General features: G+C 55.2%; 1 pseudogene; it reads left to right on the forward strand.

The window, feature by feature from the left end:
• Positions 1–3,261: 3,261 nt before the first annotated feature.
• LOC137329815 (U2 spliceosomal RNA) lies at positions 3,262–3,378 on the forward strand (annotated as a pseudogene).
• Positions 3,379–5,000: the final 1,622 nt, after the last annotated feature.

Here is a 5,000-nt window from a genome sequence, read left to right on the forward strand (position 1 = left end):
AAACCGGGGGCCCCCGGCTCGCTTTCGGCGGCCCGCTAGTCGACTTCCCGTCGTGCGAACGCGATCCTTCCGGTACCCTTCGGTGCCCCTTGCCCGACTCTAGCTCCGGTGGTAAAGCGGAGTCGGTCGGTCTGACGGCCGCCGAGTTAGCAGGCGGAAAGCGGTTTGCAGCCTTTCGCTGTACCTCCGGCGGGCAGCGCCGCACCTCCGAGCGCTCGGTACCGTCCGCTGCGCCTCGTCCTGCCGCACGCGACGAGCCGTCCCTGGAGGAAATCGGCCTCGGCCCTCCTGAGATATCAGCCTCCATACGGGCGTCACAAATCAGTGGACATGGTCAGCTGCAAAGCAGTGTCATTACAACCTTTCATAAACGACAGGGCAGCACCGCACTGCACTGCACTGCACCCCACACTACATCACACTTGCCTGCCTGCCTGCCTGCCTGCCGCTGCCTACTCTCACCAGCGGACCAAAGTGAGGATAACACCCCGAAGCAAGCATCTCCCTTGCCGCCCACCAGCCCACACCAATCCCCTTGCCTGCCTCCCACAAATTCCACCAGCGAGGCAAAGTGAAAATCAACCCCCAAAAAACGCACTCCACACCGGCCATCGCCCGCTATACACCCCCCCCCCCCCCCGGGGCGAATATTAAGCCCGAGAACACCGACTGTAACCAACCGCAGTGAAAAGTTGAAGTGGCAACTCATTAACCAGATTTACACTTGGCAACTCATAAACCAAATGAACAAAAAATCTGGTTAATGAGTTGCCCAAAATAAATCTGGTTAATGAGTTGCCACTTCAACTTTTCACTGCGGTTGGTTACAGTCGGTGTTCTCGGGCTTAATATTCACCCCGGGGGGGGGGTGATTCTGGGGGTAGTGTCCGGGAGGGTGAGCCTTTTATTCGGCAGGAGGCGTGTGGGGAAATCATCAACCTGTCAGACGATGAGTTGTCACAAATGCCATTGCTTAATGAAAGCTGCGCTCCCGAACTGGACTGACTGTCTGTCTGTCTGTCTGTCCGTTTGTCAAGGGGAGGAAAAGGCGGTGGTGGTGGTGGTGAGGGTGGAGCTTTACGCTCAGGAGGGGAGACTTTCCTTCATGCCAATTAATCTGCAGCAGAAAGTCATCCCCCCCCGACTGGGATTCGAAGCCCGGTCCTGACCACGAGACCACCGGGGAGAGCTGCCTCAAGTCCCTGAGGGACCTGGACACGAGGCCGAGGACACACGCACGCCTGCTGCACTGGCAGCAGCGACCAGCAGGGGGCTGACCGGCTGATCCTTCCCTTTCACAGGCAGGCTTTTGGCCCTCGCTCAAACGACAAAGGTGTTCAGAAGGAAGTCCTGGGGAGGAGGGAGGGAGGCAGGGAAATCAGCACAAAGCAGGTCCCCTGGAATCTCACACCTGCGTCCCAGAAAACAGGTCTCCTGGTCAAAGCAGTCCAGCCATTAACGTGACAATGGACAGGGCCCGGCAGCTTGAGACACATCTTTTTTTCAATATGCAAGTTCTTTTTAAAAAGGTTTCCTTCCACAGCAGCTCTGAGTAAGAGTGAGAGAGAGAGAGAGAGAGAGAGACTGACACTGACACTGACACTGACACTGACACACACACACACACACACCGTCTCCCATCCGATTGGTGGACTATGGGATTGAAAATCGAACTTTGAGTTTCAATGCAGGGGGGAGAGCGCGAACGCAGCCCCTCCCAACTACCACACGCGCGTTGTTGTTGTTGTAATATAGAACTGCAAGTTGCCGTTGTCGTGGTCGTTTCGAATCAGCACAAAGTAGGTGCCTCTCTGGAATGTCACACCTGCGTCCCAGAAAACAGGTCTCCCGGTCAAAGCAGTCCCGCCCCGCCCTGGGATTAACGTGACAATGGACAGGGCCCAGTCAGGGAGCAGCTTGAGAGACGTCTTTCAATAGGCGCTTCTGAAACATTAACGCCTTGTTTCTTTCGACAGTTTAACCAGCCTTTAACACGCCTTGTGTTTTTATTTCCCATTTCCAGCCAGCCAGCCAGCCAGCCAGCCAGCCAGCCAGCCGAGCCGAGCCAGCATCTGCAGTATTTTTTTTGATTGGTCTTGCCTGCCGTGGAATGAATGTTTCAACACGAGCTGCTGATTGTCAGCACCTCACCTCTTTCTCAATTGGCCGTTGCAATCTCACTCGCTCGCTCATTGTGAGACACGTCACGTCACGTCACTAGTTTTACTTAAAGAGGTTTCCTTCCACGGCAGTTCGTTAGTGACTGAGACTGACTGACGGAGGTCCGTTGAGACACAACCCTCCCCCATCTGATTGGTGGCCTACTGGCAAATTTACCAATCTGTCAAGCAATCCTGGCAAGAAAGGAAAAAACGGCAACTTCTTTAAACCCATCCACTGTTGCAATTAGAAACGGTGGCAAAAATGTGGCCAGAGTGGGAGAGAACGGCAGTGCTTCGAGACTGCTTTCAACACCGGCAGCCAGAGAACAAAGAGGGAGGGAAAACAGGACCCGAGATCAATTCGCATCGAGCGCGGTATCGCTTCTCGGCCTTTTGGCTAAGATCGAGCGTGTTCCTTTTCGGGCTTATTTGGATCTGAGCGGACTGGAACGCTGGCCGCGACCTCGTGCGCTCGCAAAGTGCGGACTTTGCTGTGATTGGTCGTTTGTGTGCTGGCTCCGCCCCAAAATTTGCATAAGGACCAAATCAACACTGCAATGGCAGGGAAGGGTTCCTGGTGAAAGCAGTCCTGCCACTGACATGACAATGGACAGGGCCCGGCAGCTTGAGACACATCTTTCTTTCAATAAGCAAGTCCTTTTTAAAAAAGTTTCCTTCCACAGCAGCTCTGAGTGTGAGAGAGAGAGAGAGAGAGACACTGACTGACTGACTGATACTGATACTGACACCGACACACACACACACACATATTATTTATTATTATTTTAAATGACAAAGGTGTTCAGAAGGAAGTCCTGGGGGGAAGGCAGGCAGGGAGGGACGGACACAGGGAAGTCCGCACAAAACAGGTCCCCTGGAACCTCTGACCCAGAAAAACGGGTTCCTGGTGAAAGCAGTCCTGCCATTGACAGGAGAATGGACAGGGCCCGGCAGCTTGAGACACATCTTTCTTTCAATATGCAAGTTCTTTTTAAAAAAGTTTCCTTCCACAGCAGCTCTGAGTGAGAGAGAGAGAGAGAGAGACACTGACTGACTGACTGATACTGACACCGACACACACACACACACACACACACACATTATTTATTATTATTTTTAATTGATTTTTAGAACAGGGAGATGGACTAGGGGCTTGCTCCGTCCACTCCACGCATCGACCCAGTATTGCAGTGTTTCTGGGAACGGTGCAGCTCCCCGTGGGGAGATATTCAAAAGGAAAAACAGCTCTTTCCCACTGTCTCTGTGTGTGTGTGTGTGTGTGTGTGTATTATTACTGAGAATAAAGCTGATATCTCTCTCTCTCTCTCTCTCTCTCTCTCACTCAGAGCTGCTGTGGAAGGAAACCGTTTTAAAAAGAACTTTCTCAGCTCAGTGGTATTTTTTTCTTCTCCAAGGCTGAGTGCCGCTCGCACGTAGCGATATAATTCAAAGTGCAAAATAACTTGGCGTCGTTGACTTTAAACAAGCAGGGTCTGCTTCCAAATGAAAGCTGCGCTCCCGAACTGGACTGACTGTCTGTCTGTCTGTCTGTCTGTCTGTCTGTCTGTTTGTCAAGGGGAGGAAAAGGTGGCGGTGGTGGTGGTGAGGGTGGAGCTTTACGCTCAGGAGGGGAGACTTTCTTTCAGAGGTGCCAATTAATCTGCAGCAGAAAGTCATCCCCCCCGACCGGGATTCGAAGCCCGGTCCTGACCACGAGACCACCGGGGAGAGTTGCCTCAAGTCCCTGAGGGACCTGGACACGAGGCCGAATACACACGCACGCCTGCTGCACTGGCAGCAGCGACCAACAGGGGGCTGACCGGCTGATCCTTCCCTTTCACAGGCAGGCTTTTGGCCCTCGCTCAAACGACAAAGGTGTTCAGAAGGAAGTCCTGGGGGGAAGGCATGGAGGGACGGACACAGGGAAGTCCGCACAAAACAGGTCCCCTGGAACCTCTGACCCAGAAAACCGGGTTCCTGGTGAAAGCAGTCCTGCCCCGCCCTGCCATTAACATGACAATGGACAGGGCCCGGACCAGGCGCAGCGGACGGTAGCGAGCAGTCGGAGGGTGAAAATCCGCCAGTGGGTGAAAAGGAGAGCCGTGCGGTGAGAGGAGGCGGAAAGCGGTTCGCAGACTTTTGCTGTACCTCCGGCGGGCAGCGCCGCACCTCCGAGCGCTCGGTACCGTCCGCTGCGCCTCGTCCTGCCGCACGCGACGAGCCGTCCCCGGAGGAAATCGGCCTCGGCCTTCCTGAGATATCAGTCTCCAGGTGGGACAGAAAAACCGGGGGCCCCCGGCTCGCTTTCGGCGGCCCGCTAGTCGACTTCCCGTCGTGCGAACGCGATCCTTCCGGTACCCTTCGGTGCCCCTTGCCCGACTCTAGCTCCGGTGGTAAAGCGGAGTCGGTCGGTCTGACGGCCGCCGAGTTAGCAGGCGGAAAGCGGTTTGCAGCCTTTCGCTGTACCTCCGGCGGGCAGCGCCGCACCTCCGAGCGCTCGGTACCGTCCGCTGCGCCTCGTCCTGCCGCACGCGACGAGCCGTCCCCGGAGGAAATCGGCCTCGGCCCTCCTGAGATATCAGCCTCCATACGGGCGTCACAAATCAGTGGACATGGTCAGCTGCAAAGCAGTGTCATTACAACCTTTCATAAACGACAGGGCAGCACCGCACTGCACTGCACTGCACTGCACCCCACACTACATCACACTTGCCTGCCTGCCAGCCTGCCGCTGCCTACTCTCACCAGCGGACCAAAGTGAGGATAACACCCCGAAGCAAGCATCTCCCTTGCCGCCCACCAGCCCACACCAATCCCCTTGCCTGCCTCCCACAAATT

The sequence above is a fragment of the Heptranchias perlo genome, chromosome 12, assembly GCF_035084215.1.
Source record: "Heptranchias perlo isolate sHepPer1 chromosome 12, sHepPer1.hap1, whole genome shotgun sequence".
NCBI classification, from domain to species: domain Eukaryota; kingdom Metazoa; phylum Chordata; class Chondrichthyes; order Hexanchiformes; family Hexanchidae; genus Heptranchias; species Heptranchias perlo.